This window comes from Festucalex cinctus, chromosome 2, assembly GCF_051991245.1.
Source record: "Festucalex cinctus isolate MCC-2025b chromosome 2, RoL_Fcin_1.0, whole genome shotgun sequence".
NCBI classification, from domain to species: Eukaryota; Metazoa; Chordata; class Actinopteri; order Syngnathiformes; family Syngnathidae; genus Festucalex; species Festucalex cinctus.
The window spans coordinates 40526371-40541556 of record NC_135412.1 but is presented as its reverse complement, the minus strand read 5'-3'; the positions used below and the strand labels follow the sequence as shown (position 1 = coordinate 40541556).

The 15186-nt window shown below is 44.1% G+C and overlaps 1 protein-coding gene across 3 annotated transcripts in view; it reads left to right on the top strand.

Moving 5' to 3' along the window:
- Window positions 1–9399: 9399 nt before the first annotated feature.
- The window catches only part of LOC144014818 (pleckstrin homology domain-containing family G member 4B-like), a 36760-nt gene continuing 30973 nt past the window's right edge, over window positions 9400–15186 (top strand). For all 3 annotated transcript variants that reach the window (XM_077515115.1, XM_077515116.1, XM_077515114.1), the window contains exon 1: window positions 9400–9647. The gene's annotated coding sequence lies outside the window, so the exon portion shown is untranslated. The remainder of the gene's footprint in view (window positions 9648–15186) is intronic.

Sequence of the window (15186 nt, the reverse complement as noted above, 5' to 3'; positions counted from 1 at the left end):
GAATGGCGACACTGGCTGGAGGGCGCCAAGGAGCCGTTCAAGGTTTTGACGGACCACAAGAACCTGGCGTACCTTCGGTCCGCCAAAAGACTCAACTCTCGACAAGCGCGATGGGCATTGCTGTTCACCAGGTTCAACTTTGTCGTGGACTACCGCCAGGGATCCCGGAACCAGAAACCAGATGCCTTGTCCCGGATGCACGATGCTGCCACTCCTGAGACCGGGACGGAACCGGTCTTACCTGAACGTTGTTTCTTGGGTGCGGTACGTTGGGAGGTCGAGAAGAGGGTCATGGACGCGCTGGAAGGAATTGCCATTCCTCCGGAATGCCCGACCGAGAGACTCTTTGTTCCCAATCAATTGCGTGCCGAGGTCCTACGGTGGGGGCATACCTCTCGAGTTGCCTGTCATCCAGGGATTAACAGGACCCTAGCCCTAATCGGCCAGCGATTCTGGTGGCCAGACATGAAGAAAGACACTACTGAATTCATCAAGGCATGTACAGCTTGTGCGTGTGGGAAAGCCTCCCACCAGCCGCCGATGGGCTTATTAAGGCCGCTACCCATTCCGTCGCGGCCGTGGTCGCACGTCTCCCTGGACTTCATCACCGGCCTTCCTAAGTCAAGAGGAAACACGGTTATCATGACCGTGGTCGACCGGTTCTCCAAGCTGTCTCACTTTGTTGCCCTCTCCAAACTGCCGTCATCCTGGGAGACTGCACAACTCCTCGTCCGTCATGTATTCAGGCTCCACGGCATCCCGGTGGACTTGGTGTCCGACCGTGGACCACAATTCATCTCCCAGGTCTGGAAGAAGTTCTGCAAGCTGTTGGGCGCCACAGCCAGTTTGTCGTCTGGGTATCATCCCCAGACCAACGGCCAGACAGAGAGGGCCAACCAGGACCTCGAGGCTGCCCTCCGATGTGTTTGCCTACACAACCCTGAATCCTGGTCTTCGCACCTCTCCTGGATCGAGTACGCCACGAACACTCTGCCATCATCGGCGACGGGACACTCACCCTTTAGGGCGGCATACGGCTATCAGCCACCCCTGTTCCCGTCTCAGGAGAGTTCCATCGAACTACCCACCGTTCAGCACCACCTACGGCGGGCCCACAAGGTATGGCGGGAGACCCGAGCGGCGCTATCCCGCTCAGCAGCCCGTAACAAAGAGATTGCGGATCGGCGGCGGCGTCCGGAACCCACTTACCGGCCCGGGGACAAGGTCTGGCTCTCGTCCCGGGACATACGCCTGGCGGGGTGCTCCAAGAAATTGGGTCCGCGCTACATCGGTCCCTTCGAGATTCTTACCGTCATCAATCCAGTGACTGTAAAGCTCCGTCTTCCACCCTCACTCAAGGTGCATCCAGTGTTCCACGTTTCCCTCCTCAAGCCAGAGACTCCTAGTCCGTTGAATCCACCTGCACCAGCTCCGCCTCCTCCCCGATTGGTCGACGGGGACCCTGTCTACACTGTGAAAGAGATTTTGGACTCAAGGTGCAGGGGCCGGGGCTTCCAGTACCTGGTCGACTGGGAGGGCTACGGACCTGAAGAGCGGCAGTGGGTCCCCCGCTCCTGGATCCTGGACCCGTCATTATTGACCACCTTTCATACAGCACACCCAGAGAAACCAGGTGGTCCGCCAAGGGGCGTCCGTTAAGGGGGGGGTACTGTCATGGTTCGGTTCTCAGCCCTGTTGTGCTTGTCTCTTTCAGTGCCTGTAACGAGGGGGGCGTTCCCCAGCGTCGCACCTGCAACGCGTTGGTAATCAAGGCTTTAAAAGGACTCCGAACAGCACTGACAGCTGTCGGATTATTATTTGCTCACCTCCGTGTCCAAGTGTTCTCCGCGTCTCCCTGTTGGTAAAAGTTTTTTGAATCTGCCGTCGTCTTTAGTTTACTTGTATTCACGTGTGTGTTTCCGCGTCGCCTTTTGTTTGATATACTCGTGTTGATTGATACCGTGTACATTTCGTGTCGTCCTTGCCGGTTGCAAGTGAGTTATGTTTTTCTTGTCCTTGCTGTTAGCAAGTGTTTTTTGTTACGTTAGTTCTCCTTGCCGTTTGCAAGCGATTTTGGTTATGTTAGTTTTCCTTGCAGTTGCAAGCGCTTTTTGTTACATTCGTGTTCCCTGCCTTTTGCAGGAGATTTGTGTTTCCCAATTCCTCCTTGCCTTTTGCAAGTGCCTTTTGTTACTTCCGTGTTCCTCGCCTGTGTGCAGGGACACCTCTGTAAATTTCGCCTACTTGCCTGCGAGCAAGCTTTGTGCAATCGGTCTATCAAAAAGAATAAATCGAGATTGTTTTCCTGCTCTGAGCCTGCATTTTTGGGATCTGTTGTTCATCGACTCTGCTGAGTCGTCACAGCGTGCGTGCGTTTGCGTGCGTGCGTTTGCGTGTGTGCGTTTGCGTGCGTGCGCGTGCGTGCGTGTGCGTGCGTGCAAATACGTATAAATTTATACTCATTCATTCACCTAAAACCTTATAAATATCCCATTACCCTTCGCCTTAACCAGGTACTTCAGAATCTTGCCAGAGTCGTGAGGTTTAAATGGTCAGGAGACCAGAGAAAAGGTCAGAAAAAAAAAGAAATAAAGAGAAAAGAAAGGTACATCAAAGTGAAATCCAGCACCGACCAAACACTTCCTGCCTTCCCCATGATTACAAAATCAAAGTCTTACGCCAACCCCGGAAGCCTCTAAATTCCAGCAAATTTAGCGAGATCTCAAGAGCCCAGAGGAAAAACTAAAGAGAGGAAGGAGGGAAGGATCGATAAGGCAGAGTGAAATCCATAGAAGCCAGTACATCCAATCCATCAAGGTGAAGTCCAGCACCAACAAGACCCCTCCTGCGTGGTTACAAAACCAGAGTCTTATGCCAACCCCAGAAACCTCATACTTCTAATAAATTAAGATCTCAAGTGACCAGAGGAAAAACTAAAGAGAGGAAGGAGGGAAGGATAGATAAAGCAAAGTGAGAACCACAGACACCAGCACCAACTGATTCAAGGGGCTGTGGGAGGGAGAGGGTACTTCTGTTGAGTTTCAGTAGATGCTGGTGCGACGGATCTGGCATGCATAAGGACCACCACCAAAGAAAGAAGCCGTCAACCGCGGTCCAGCAAAGCGAGCACTCCCCCCCCCCCCCCGGAATCCCCAGGCCGCGGCAGCACCAAGGCCACCCCCAAGCCACCCGAGCGGACAACGGTCGGCGAGCCGACCCAGACACCCGGAACACCCCCGCCCCAGCCCCGGCCCACCCCCCCGAGCCCAAGGCCGCAGAACGAGGCCCAGCGGGCCCCCACAGCGCCCCACCGGTCCCCAGCCCCCATCCCCCCACGACCCCCCCGCACCCCACCCAAACCCGCCATCCACCACGACCCAGGCCCCACCACCCCCGACCCCCAAACCCCCGAACACACCCCGACCCCCAGCACCCAACCCCCCACCCACCCATACCTCCACCCCCCCCCCAAACAAGCCGCCCCCCCCCCCCCCCCCCGACGGCCGCCACCCCCCCCGCGAACCCGGCCCCCCGCGAGAACCCCCCACCCCCCCCCCCCCCCCGGAAACCGGCACCGGGCAGCAGCGCAGAGAGGGAAGAGCGCAGAGAGGGAAGGGATACTTGTAGTTTTATTCTATAAATGTTATATTTTTATATTTTGAAGTAATAGGAGCGCCTTCTTGTCGTCTCCTCCCCGCTTCCCCCTCCCCCCTTCCCTGTCTGCCCCCCGCCCCCTCCCCCTCCCTCGGCCTGGGGCTCCCTCCCCGGCCCGGGCGTCGGGCTCCGGGGGCCGGGTGGGGGTTTGAGGCCTGCCCCACTCCGGTAGAACTGGGCTGTCCAGTAGCCCTGCTGCGCTGGCCCTGTCCGCCTATCGTGGTGCCAGATGGGTGGGGTGGGGGGCGGGTGGGGGGTGGGGGGGTGCTGTGGGGCGGGCGTGCCACCTACACCCGCCGGGTTGGGTGAGGCCCCGCTGGTCGCTCCTCTTACTCACTTCACTCGTTTTGCACTATACACTTTGTAAATATACACATAGGGCACACAACACATTTCTTGGTGGGGTGGGGAAGGGTGGAAACACCGTCTTCACCCTTCAACTTAGGGGTGGGAATCTCTGACATGAGGCCGATTCAATATGTATCTCGTACACAAGTTGCGATTCGATTGAAAAACGATTATCTTTCAGAACAGAACAGTTCGAAACGGTTCGATTAAGTGGGAACGATACGATTTTCGATTCGATACGATTAATTTCAATATTCAAAACTTATAGTGACATTTGTTGCTTGTAAACATTAATCTTAAAACACCACAAATTTTTACAGTATCTACAAATGTGTAAAAAAAAGAACAACAACAATGTCTTCTATATTTTTATATATTGAATCAATTATTTAAATGGATCAGAACAAAGGGCTGGGCGATATGACTGAAAAATTTATCAGTTTAAATATTTATTAGAGATAGACCGATATGCTTTTTTCAGGGCCGATACCGATTCCGATTATCGGTAGTCAAGGAGGCAGATAACCGATATTTGAAGCCGATATTCATTTGCAGTAAAAGTTAAAATGTTGGCACCAAATTTTTGAATAATGCAAACCCTAACAGTTCTTTACAATGGATTCTCACACTGCACTTTTCATTTTACATCCTTCTATCTGCAATAAGACGTTGGTGGCGGGGGGAGTTAAATGTGGGGCCAATGTGACATTACCTTTTATAGCATTTGGGATACTTGTAGTTTTATTCTATAAATGTTATATTTTTATATTTTGAAGTAATAGGAGGAACCCTGTCATTCAAAATGTGCATCAGCTGTGGCATTACTTATTACTACAGAAAAAATAAATTAAAAAATTCCATGAGAAAAATTATTCATCCCTGAACACCATACAGTTCTTGTAGACCTTATTATGATTATTGTTATTGTTACCATATAGACAGTTTTGATAAGCTGAGGATCTTAAATCGAGAACAGCAATATCATGCTACTCCTCTCTACAAGAGAACTGTCAAAAGACACTTCATCATGTAGTTTACTGCCACTTAGGATGCCCCAATCAACGCAGAAAAAGGTAGAGTAAAATAACTTTGTTATAATAATAGTAAGAATAACTTGGTTAAACAGACATTGTTGCGGTGGACCGCTGCCAGTTTCTGCTGTTTAATGTGTTTTACACTTATAGACACGTGTGTGTATATGGGCACACTATTCTCTCACTACTGTACTGTACTGTATCACTTAATGGCACAGATGTACTTGTCTAAATAATAACTGGGCTGCAACATTGCTAATTCACATTAACAAGCACTATCTTAGCTGTCCACATTAGGGGTGTTAAAAAAAAATCGATTCGGCGATATATCGCGATACTACATCGCGCGATTCTCGAATCGATTCAATAATCGGCAGAATCAATATTTTTTTTTTTTTTATTTTTTTTTTTTTTTTTAGGATTCACACCTTGAGCATGGAAGAATGTTATATGAACGGAACATTAAGCCTTAATATTTTATTTTAATGCTGTTCAAACATGAAACAGATTACAACCTCTATAAGACTGAAATTTCAGATAAATAAATAATACATTTTCATATAAATCTTACACTCTACAAGCTTACTGATTAGTATTTTCTAAATTTGAATGAAAAAAAATCGCAACAATCGACTTATAAATTCGTATCGGGATTAATCGGTATCGAATCGAATCGTGACCTGTGAGTCGTGATACGAATCGAATGGTCAGGTACTAGGCAATTCACACCCCTAGTCCACATGAATAGTTACTAACACACGAGAAAGTTATACAACACACCAAACATGAGCTCATTATTCAAAGTATGATGCACGTAACGAAATTACATCACTGAACATTAATTGCAGCCGTGTACGGCCGTAGATGTTACATATTAGTGGCATCCATTGAGAGGATAATGTCCCAACTGACGGCAGACATGACGTGAAAAGAGAGACAAAATGAGCAAATAAGCACACTATACTTTAGTGCACTTCTCTACTAATGCCAAACATATGGAAGAGAACACGTTCAAGTAGTTAAACGGTGTTTGAGACACTTAATTTGTTACGGAGCGGACTTTAACGAGGTGCACAACGAGTGTTTAGCTTATCATGGTGAAAAGTTCAGCGGAGTCTCTTCTCTTTTAACTTACCTTCGAAGCATGTGTCTCGCGTTGTGGGTGCGTGTGTGACCGGCTACTGTGATACACGGCATACACTACTGATTGGTTCTGGCTCTTGCACGGCTAACCAATCAAATGCTGCTATGGGCGTTACATTGCTGGAGTTGGACTCCATAACAGACAGAGACGCTCTGGGCTGCATTCGAAGCGAAAAGACGGAGTTTTAAATGGATCGCTCATATCGGCCGTCAGATTAATAAAACAGACCGATACCGATATGTACCAATATGTCAAATATCGGCCCCGATTATCGGCCCGGCCGATTATCTGTCTATCTCTAATTATTAGTTGTTATTGACAGTTATAATTGTTTTTTGTTTTTTAATTCAAAATCAGGATCAGGAAAACAAAAGGCTGATAATTCAATTTGAAATATAAATATTTAACCTTTAAAAAGACACCAACACAATTAAACAGAATATGTCCACATTGTGAAGTATTTCAGAAACATAAATTTAAGACATGACATAAACCTACCGTCCAGCCAAAAGAAATATGAAGCCACCTTATGGAACAATAAATCTATCAAACACATTTTTAACAACTTAATATATCCAAAAATATTTACAAAAGTGCATTTCCCTTTTTATTAACAATTTTTGTTTTTAACAATTTTTGTTTTTCTTTGCCATCACATTCATTTTTGGTTAATGTATGACATCTTTTTTTGTTTTTTTTAATCTGAGACACGATGATGACCACGGAATCACGACTGTTTGTTTTGTTTTTTGGGCTGTCGTTCATTTTGAGTTTGATGACGTAATTGCGGGCACGTCTCAGTTCCCTGCTGCTCATGCTAGTTGTGTACATTGACAGGGAGCCACAAACTGAGAAATGAGATACTTGCAGTGTGCGTTTAGCTTAGCTGGTGTGGGACATACCTGTGTCGTTTGAATCCATGCATTGGATCGTCACGGGAGTTATTCTTTTTTGCTCGCGCGCAGTACCAACGCCGGCCCGGGACATACAAGTGCACCGAGAGGACTCGATAGCCATGGGAAATACCGAGATGTACGGCACCGGCTTCTGCTAACTGTCTCCACTGTTGCATGTTGTCACTCGTTGTGAGCGCGCGCGCCGTGTCGCGAGCACGGCGTTGACGGTAGGCTCCCCCCCAAGGTGCGTAACGTCTTTGCATTATGTTTACAACATCCGGGGAATGAAGCGTCTCTGAGCGCTACTTTGCTAGCTCTCTGTAAACACGGAAGTAGCTGGAATAGTGCTGCTACTGAAATGTAAACAAGTAGAGCACGGTGCAGAACTCTTGCTATTGTTATGAAAACCATAAAGCCTCACTCGTAACCGATTCACAGCAACGCGATATCCGGTCCACAGCTTTACAAGCAATGTATCTAAGGATTCCCGGCGGATTTTGTATCGGGGTGTGTTCGGGGGGTTTGGGGGCCGGGGGTGGCGGGGCCTGGGTCGTGGCGGGTGGCGGGTTTGGGTGGGGTGCGGGGGGGTCGTGGGGGGATGGGGGCTGGGGACCGGTGGGGCGCTGTGGGGACCCGCCGGGCCTCATTCTGCGGCCTTGGGCTCGGGGGTGTGGGCCGGGGCTGGGGCGGGGATGTTCCGGCCGTCTGGGTCGGCTCGCCGACCGGTGTCCGCTCGGGTGGCGTGGGGGTGGCCTTGGTGCTGCCGCCGCCTGGGGATGCTTTGATTGTATGATTTGATTGATTTGTATTGATTACTTTTTTTGTTTAACTAAAACGTTTATATTTAAAATAAAAAAATAAAAAATAAAAAAGCACAGCTGGCATACAAACGCATCCCTAGTGAGCTGTTCTTAGTAAAGACAATCACAGACGTTTGTTACAATTGAACAATCAGAATGAAAGAATAATACAATAGCAGCCTCTAGTGGTGAGTACATCCATTCAGTTTCTTGCCTGTGCTCGCTTTGCTGGACCGCGGTTGACGGCTTCTTTCTTTGGTGGTGGTCCTTATGCATGCCAGATCCGTCGCACCAGCATCTACTGAAACTCAACAGAAGTACCCTCACCCTCCCACAGCCCCTTGAATCAGTTGGTGCTGGTGTCTGTGGTTCTCACTTTGCTTTATCTATCCTTCCCTCCTTCCTCTCTTTAGTTTTTCCTCTGGTCACTTCAGATCTTAATTTATTAGAAGTATGAGGTTTCTGGGGTTGGCATAAGACTCTGGTTTTGTAACCACGCAGGAGGGGTCTTGTTGGTGCTGGACTTCACTTTGATGGATTGGATGTACTGGCTTCTATGGATCTCACTCTGCCTTATCGATCCTTCCCTCCTTCCTCTCTTTAGTTTTTCCTCTGGGCTCTTGAGATCTCGCTAAATTTGCTGGAATTTAGAGGCTTCCGGGGTTGGCGTAAGACTTTGATTTTGTAATCATGGGGAAGGCAGGAAGTGTTTGGTCGGTGCTGGATTTCACTTTGATTTACCTTTCTTTTCTCTTTATTTCTTTTTTTTCTGACCTTTTCTCTGGTCTCCTGACCATTTAAATCTCACGACTCTGGCAAGATTCTGAAGTACCTGGTTAAGGCGAAGGGTAATGGGATATTTATAAGGTTTTAGGTGAATGAATGAGTATAAATTTATACGTATTTGCACGCACGCACACGCACGCACGCGCACGCACGCAAACGCACGCAAACGCACACACGCAAACGCACGCACGCACGCACGCAAACGCACGCACGCAAACGCACGCACACATACACACACAAAAAAAAAAAAACAAAAAAAAAAAAAAAAGAGCAATGATGACAAGACGTTGAATCGGTAAGACTACCGAATGAACAATTCTGAGCTCTTTAAAAAAAAAAAAAAAAAAAAAAAAAAAAAAAAAAAAAAAAAAAAAAAAAGATTTTTGCTTCAGTGATCCCCTTATGTTGTAAAACTATCAATTTAACTACTGTGTGGTAAAAAGAAACGTAAAGTGCTGAACATGTATTTGTTTAAGTCCGTATCCCATTGAGTGGTGAATGTTTATAAGTGTTTGCAAAGGTAGCGAATGTTGATTTCTCATCAGAGTTCGTTGAGTGTCACGGCTCACAACGTTCTCTAAAAAAAAAAAAAAAAAAAAAGAAAGAAAGCACCAGTGAGAAAGAAAAGTACGAACGTGGATTGGCTGCAAACTCCCGCCCTCTCCCTCTCTCGCTCGTGCTCTCACTCTCACCTCTCCTCATGTTTGGTCACTTTCCAACCAGCATGCAGCCGCCATTCGACTCGTAGCCGCAGAAAAGAGAGAGCTCAGAGAGGCAGATACATAAAGAATATAGAGCCATAGAGTAGAAATGAGAAATGAGTGACGGCATGAAGCTGAAGCTGAGTACTTGGCGAAGGCATACGGCTTGTTGAAAGTTGTCAAATAGCATTTGGTCGCAGTTCTCAAGCTGGGACAGCTCGGGGTGCCTCAGTGAGCCACGCTGCTATGAAGAGCGGGAATGGCAACAGGACGACGAAAAGATGGTAATGTGACAATTTCCTTTAATTGAATGACCTTCAACTGTCTGTTTTTGAAAGTGTATATTTTAAAAAATGCACTTGATTCTTCGTTGGGATTCATCCTTTACTTTGACTTTTGGAAACGCTCGTGTCATGGTGATGCCTTTTTAGTCAGATTCAGAATAATTTTAATCGTCGGACTGTCCCAGAAGGGAAATTCAGTTTCACAGTCAACCCATCCATAGTACAACAGCACAACTGTGTTTTCAAATTGACCGTTTTCTGTAAAACGAGAAAAAAATAAAATGCTAGCACATTCGTCCAGTGTAAAATTAATATTTGACATTCATATTTTATTAATAATTTAAATCCAAACTCTTTAAATCCTGTCTTAATTTACAAATGAGTTGGTGTGATGTTGCGTCGCTGATCCATCTCACGATTTCTTCTATAGACCCTTCCAGTGTGACGTCACATTTAAGTGTGCCCCTTGCGGTGGAGGGCAGGGCATCAATTTGTTTGTTAGTAGCTAGTAAGCTAAGATAGCTTGAAGACTTCGATATACAGCAAGACAAGTATATCCCAACATAAACGATTTAATGAGTGACAATTTACACCAAAAGTAGTGATTGTCGTACTGTTTCAAGCAAAAACAACATACCTGAAGCTTCCATTTCCACTTTGCCTTCCAACAAACTCCTTTGTTGCAGCTAGCGGCTCCAAACCACTGGTTTCAATGAGTCGTAGTAATGTTGTGTCCTACTCGGGACGTTTTTTGTGACACTTGACATATTTCCCACCTTTTAACGAAAACGCTCGACGAAAATCAAGCTCTCTACATTCATTTGTTATGGGATGTTTCCCCTCCGTGAGGCTCAGCGGAAGCTAAGCAGTGATGTCAGCTGGAAGGGTCTATTTAACACGGTCACACAAACATAAAAGGAAATAAACCACGAACAGAAGGGAAAATCGTCAAATACATAATATACACATAAGTACTGTACTTTTTTTTTTTTTATCACAATCGACAAACAAATGGCAGCTAGCCAATCAGTGGCTAAGTAGCTAGCACCTGAATGGCTTACAGCTATCACAAGAAACAAACATTGCAGTTTACATTTTCATTTGGTGCTTCTTTGTCAAACAGCACAGACGGCCTCAAATGCACCAAACCAGTGAAGGAACATCCAAATCAAAGTCCTTAAAAACTGTTCAGTAATTTCTGCTGCAAGCTAAACCAGGCATTACAAAACTGTTAAAATCAGCAGCAAACATCACTGAACAAAACCACTAATGTTGCTTAGTCATCCACATTGCTGGTGGTGATTTTTTTTTTTTTTTTTTAAGACTGGCATGGCACTGAGACACTGGACTTAAGTATTTCTACTTCAAATTCATCTGCTTCAAGGTTATTTTTCTTCTTCTCTTACCAAATGTTTCTTCTTCTCTTACCACAGTCTTTTCTCAAATGTTTCAGCTTCAAAAATGAATGTAAATAGAAATAATTGATTCCAAGCCGGCGGCACGGTAAATGAGTGGTTAGCACGTCCGCCTCCCAGTTCTGAGGACTCCGGTTTGAGTCCAGGCTCCGGCCTTCCTGGGTGGAGTTTGCATCATGTTCTCCCCGTGCCTGCGTGGGTCTTCTCCGGGTACTCCGGTCTCCTCCCACATTCCAAAGACATGCATGGCAGGTTAATTGGGTGCTTCGAATTGTCCCTAGTGTGGTTGTGAGTGTGGATGGTTGTTCGTCTCTGTGTGCCCTGCGATTGGCTGGCGACCGGTCCAGGGTGTCCCCCGCCTACTGCCCAGAGCCAGCTGAGATAGGCTCCAGCAACCCTTGTGAGGAATAAGCGGTCAAAAAATGGATGGATGGATGGATAATTCCAACCCTAAAACCATGCTTTTAAGGGTTTAGTCAAACATGAAAATGAGGTTTATATTTATTTATAAATAGAAAAAATGAGAGCCAGACGATTTGTTGATTTATGTAGTTCTTGTCCAAATTCCAGGACCCAACATAACAACAGTGCGACAAATGCAGAGGGGACACTTTTGAAGCAGCTATATAAAACAAAATGCAAATCCATGTTTCTCTAATACACAATACAATATAGAAATAAGCACTTAATTTTGAAGAAATAACGTGAAAATAAAAACATGATGATTGTTCAATACTCAATTATTGCCAAAGCAAACTGATAGCAAGACCAGAAACATAAAGACCATTCTCATGTTGTATCTATATTGTTTCCTTCTTTTTTTGTCAACTGTAGGCTGCTATAGTTACATGTCTTGATAATCTTGGAGCATCTTGGGTTGCTTAGTCAAATGGCAAGTCAAGGAAACTCCATCATTATATAAAATTGCACAACTAATTGTGACGATTTGATGATGATGAATGATTGTGTTTGTGTAATTTCACACTTGGTGTTGTGACCAGCCACTTCTGAGACCCAATCATTTGTATACAAGCTATTAAAAAGTAATTTTTCCATACTGACGCCAGCATATACGACCACAATATGTTTATCACATCACTCAAATCTGTTTGTGCCCAAGCACATAATGTCAACTTCTGCCCACACAATCAGTTGCAGATAATATTAAACACCTGTCTTTCAAGTCACATATACACATAAATGAAACAGCTGTCTGCCCATTAACACATGCACACATATTGTAAATGTGAGGTTAGGGGAAGGTAAGAAGCATTAGCTATCATGAAAGTGCCCCATATTTCATGTGACGTATTGTCGTCATCCGTGTAGTCTAGCCAAGTCTTTTATTTATAATGCCTTGACAAGCAGCCATTTGTGTTGCAACATGCATGAAGTGTGACTGGGTGCCGCACAGTGTTACCGCTAGACTGTTTTGACTCAAGGTGAAGGTTTCACGTTGCTGAGCATTAGGCTGGATTTCACAAGCCTTCCACATGTATCTGCTGAACTGCCTGGTATGCGAGTCACGCAGGAGCCACACCAAACTGACAAAATAATCTCTTCTGTGACTGTTGGTCCAATGACTAGCTGTCCCAATACTGTGGTATAAGTTTAATTACTTAACTAGTATATTGTTGTTTGCGAAAATCCGGGTATGATCCAAAACATTCTTCAAAAATCCCTGATTAACCTTCAATATGCATTTTCCATCAAAAACTGGGGTTGGCCCCCGCCTCTAAAAAAAAAAACTACAAAAAAACAAACTACAAATGTATTTCTTCTCCAGTCTTTCTATGAAGCAAATGCTACATTACATACAGTATTGACAAGTTAATTCTTAATGTAAAATGATAGGAAGGAACTCATTGCACATCAAACCCTCTCGAACTTAGCCCTACCATATCAATTTGAATCCTAATTCCAATTGAATTGTTCCACTTTCAAATGACTCACATTGCACCTTATATGTACAGTAGTGAGATACATATTGAATTGAATCACATTTTTTTTTGAGAGATGTTCACCACTATCATTGATCTATTCTCGCACCCGCAAAACTCAATATTTTACTTTATGGGATTTTGATAAAGAAACAGAACTATAGTGTATAAAAACATAAAAGTGTGATTACACTATGTTGGGAAACAGCGACATCTGTTTGCGTGCCTTGAAGTGTCATGATCTAATGAGGGTCATCTGGAACTTGGCCACTTTGTCTGTGTATGAGCTTCTGGACGCGAGTTTTGTCCTGTAGCTTCTAGCGAGTGTTGTCATTTTGTATTTGTTTGACTGTAAACTGGCTGAAAGTGCATCAGACTCTGCTGCGACGTATGTGAAATTTTGTCTCATAACACAAAGCCTCTTCACTCCAAAATTATTTGTAAATTGAGGCACTTGTAAGTCAGTATTTTGTCCATTTATAGTGTCCAACCAATTGAAAATGTGAGGTGCTCCCTGACTGTGTGTTTTTCCTCTGTGTTGTTCCACCTTTTGGCTGCAGGGAGGGTCTGCCCACCTCGCACATAAGGCAGATTTGTTTGCCACTGGCTCACTGGAATGATGTTATGCTGGGAAATGAATTTGAAAATACCCGCCCAGCCCTTCTGTAGGTTTGACTTGGCCGGACCTAGCGTGTGAGTGTGTGCATTTATCCACCCTTGCTATACCATCATCTATCATTCTTACAATTCCCGCTTTGGGAGCACCCTCAGTATTTGGGAATGAACTCCTGCGCGCATCAGGTCACACAAAGCATCTTTTTTCTCTCTTCAGAACAAATTTGACAAGGTGACTACACACAGGCATGCTCACAAAAATATTGGAAATTGTATACATTTTGGAACAGAGATGTTTTTTCTACCTTGAAATCTTGTTCTTGTGGTTTGACAATTTCCTTGTCAACTTCTAACTTGTTTACTGCACAATTGACTTTCCTCTGAAATTGTTGAGGTCCTCTGTCACGTCGTTGTGAGGACTCTTCATTTCAACAGTGATAGCTAAAGTGGATTGAGATAGATGAGAGATTCTTACAATCAGTTGCATAACAAGGCCTGATAGCATGACTCAGCAGAAAAACAAACAATTTTTTTTCAATCAAGGAGGGAACCTCTGTATATTGAATTGTTTTGTTTTCCATATATGTATATATATATATATATATATATATATATATATATATATATATATATATATATATATATATATATATATATATATCCATCCATCCATTTTCTTGACCGCTTATTCCTCACAAGGGTCGCGGGGGGTGCTGGCGCCTATCTCAGCTGGCTGTCTGTGCTGGCGCCTATCTCAGCTGGCTCTGGGCAGTAGGCGGGGGACACCCCGGACTGGTTGCCAGCCAATCGCAGGGCACACAGAAACGAACAACCATCCACGCACACAAGCACACCTAGGGACAATTCGGAGCGCCCAATTAACCTGCCATGCGTGTCTTTGGAATGTGGGAGGATATATATATATATATATATATATATATATATATATATATATATATATATATATATATATATATATATATATATATATATATATATATATATATATGTGTGTGTGTATATATATATATACATATATGTGTGTATATGTATATGTATTATCTAGTCCTACCCTTTTTACTAAATATATTTAAACTTATTTCATTATTAATACAATTCTAATTTACTATTATTAAAATGAAATATATAAACCAAGTTATATATATACACAAGTGCACTTAAACATATTCACATTTGCCAAAAACATATATACATAAATTTCCTAAACATATACCATAATACCTATCTAAATAATTTACACATACTCACATGTACAATTTTCATATTCTGGTCTGACATAGGTAATTTTTTTTAACTTTACTTTTAAACATTTTTTTAAACTCCAGCAGTGAGTCACAATTTTTCAGAGCAATTTCCAAATGATTCCACAGATCAACACCTTTTACAGATACACACCTTTGCTTAATATTTGTTCTTGTTTTGGGTTTTTTGTACACCCTTGTACCCCTTATATCATAAGGACTGTGTCTAATTTCAAATAACGTCTGAGTACTGTGGCAGAGTAAATTGTTATAAACTTTATACATTATTTGTGCTATTTTAAAATCC